This window comes from Macaca nemestrina, chromosome 9, assembly GCF_043159975.1.
Source record: "Macaca nemestrina isolate mMacNem1 chromosome 9, mMacNem.hap1, whole genome shotgun sequence".
NCBI lineage: Eukaryota > Metazoa > Chordata > Mammalia > Primates > Cercopithecidae > Macaca > Macaca nemestrina.
The window spans coordinates 113,351,524-113,354,290 of record NC_092133.1 but is presented as its reverse complement, the minus strand read 5'-3'; positions in this window follow the sequence as shown (position 1 = coordinate 113,354,290).

Below are 2,767 nucleotides of genomic sequence, written 5' to 3'. Positions count from 1 at the left end.
TGCGGGCGGCCATGTAATAGGGCAGCACAGGGTTGGTGTTACTTTTTAAAACTGTTTCCAGGCCAGGCGCGGTGGCTCACACCTATAATCCCAGCACTTTGGGAGGTCAAGGCAGGCAGATCACCTGAGGTCAGGAGTTCGAGACCATCCTGGCCAACATGGCGAAACCCCGTCTCTACTAAAAATGCAAAAATTAGCTGGGCATGTTGACTGGCACCTGTAATCTCAGCTACTAGGGAGGCCGAGGCAGGAGAATCACCTGAATCCAGGAGGAGGAGGTTGCAGTAAGCCAAGATCATGCCACTGCACTCCAGCCTGGGTGACAGAGCAAGACTCTGTCTCAAAATAAATAAAGAAATAAAACTCCGTTTCCCAATGCTGCTTTCCACAGAGCTGGAGGATAGGCTTTTGGTGTCGAGTGTCTCACATCCTTGTTTTTTTGTTTGTTTGTTTGTTTTTCCCTTTGCCATGAATATCCAGACAGGAATTTCTGATAACCTTTTGTGAGCTGAAAAGTGACTGAGGCATCTCAATCAACATAAAGGTTTATTTTGCCAAGGTTGAGGATGCTCCTGGGAAAGAGACCTAAGTCCCAGTGGGACCATCAGATCTCATGACAACTCACTCCCTATCATGAGAACAGCATGGGGGCAACCGCCCCACGACCCAACCACCTCCTACCAGGTCCCTCCCTTGACATGTGGAGATTACAATTCCAGATGAGATTCAGGTGGGGACACAGAGCGAAGCCCTATCAGTAGAGAATGAGGCAAGTGGTCACATTCTTGTGAGACTCTGATAAGCACTTAGTGAATCTACATTTTACTTGTGAAAACAAAGGAGGGGGAAGTCAATTACACATTTGTCTCTTGCATGGTAAATCTACGTTTTACATAAGGTAAAGTAAGCCTGTGAAGTCACAATTATCTCTTTGGGAACAAAAGAAAGGCAGTTTTTCTAAGTTTCACTTTCACTTTGGCATAGTGGGTTTGGGGGTCCCAAGGTTTTATTTTCCTTTCCCACTCTATTATAGAGAATTCCTTAGGGACTATTTTGGGTTTTGGGAGTTTTGTTTTGTTTGGAGACAGTCTTGCTCTGTCACCCAGGCTGGAGTACAGTGGTGCGATCCAGCTCACTGAAACCTCCATCTACTGAGTTCAAGCGATTCTTCTGCCTCAGTCTCCCAAGTAGCTGAGAGTACAGACATGTGCCACCCCCAGCTAATTTTTGTATTTGTAGTAGAGACAGAGTTTCACCATGTTGGCCAGGCTGGTCTCCAACTCCTGACCTCAGGTGATCTGCCCGCCTCAGCCTCCCAAGGTGCTGGGATTACAGGCGTGAGCCACTGTGCCCAGCCCCATAGAACGTAATTTGAATTGATAAATGCTGGATTAGTGCAAACTAAAAATCGACCTGCTATTTATGTCCCTAACATAACAGCTCTTAATAGGCAACCATTTTTCATAAGTCTTGTTTCAGACATCCCAGACTTCATTCCCCAGAGAAGCAGAGAATGAATGGGTACTGTCTGTTCACTGCGGGTGTCCGAGAAGCTGCACAGGAATTGTCTTAACGTGAAGAGAGTCCACACTGGACACCGGCACAAAGGGCAGAGTGAAGGGATGAGCATCAAATGCGTCTCTGTTTGCCACCAGCACACGTTTCAGCTGTGCTAGATTTGACTAGGCGCAGGACTCGGAACTAGTGGTTTGGTGACTATTACCCTCCACGGTATTGCTATCACATGCTCCCTGACCCCCTTCCTAATATTGCTGTGGTTCAGCAGCTCCAGTCTGCTGTTGAAATGCTGGTAGTATTCAAAACTCCGTTGGGACATATTAAATTCTGGTGAGCCAGTGGGTGGGATACCTTCTGAATGACAAAGGGGCCCCGTGGCTAAAAGCTGAAGGAAATCTGTGCAATGATGAATGTGCTGCAATTAATCACCAGAGATCTGTTCTTTTCTTTATATGCATAGTACAGCGCAGGGGCCAGGGCTGGGAGAGTCTCTGAGCCCAGACCTTCATAGAATTAAAAATAATGAACGTTTGTTATCAGGCATGACTTGACCAACAACTCCGCCTCCATAGTTGGAAATACAGACGTCCACTTTTCGCTGGCGTGTAATGATTTTCTGGAATGCTGAGAATTGTTCCCTGACCTATGGCTCCTTTTTAAGCATCTGGGATATGCAGTCTCTTTGCAGGTTGCTATTTTGAAGTGAGGGAGTCTCAGGGAATTGAATATATGCCGCATAAGTTCCTGCAAGATGGACTTTCCGGGAGTCCTCTGATGAGGTTGGGAGAAGGCAAAGAGAAGTTTCCGTGTAAAGGCTGAGCAAGCTCCAGGCCACTGCCGAAGTTCAGCTTTCTTCAGCTCTGTAAGCTGGACCCTGTGGCTGGAGTCCGGCCAGCTGCAGTGACAAGTTTCTATTATTATGTAAATGGAGTCCCAGTGCAGCCTTGGAAGAGTTTTTGGCACAGGGTAACCCTTTGACTGCCAAAAGGTAGCCTCTCCCTTTGCTTCAAGCCCAGAGTGTGCATTTTGCCGTGGTGACCTGTAAGCCACCAGTCAACCTGCAGATTGCCTTATTAGGCAGACTGTGGAGAATGGCGGCTGGGGACTGGCTGGCAGAGGCGGTGGCAGTGAGCTTGTGTCCTGTACGAAGCCGGAGAACCCAAGCCCTTGGGACATGGCCTAGTACTGTTCTATTAATGACAATGCTCCCCGATGACAGGAATATGCCCTCTCCTTGGCAGGCATACTT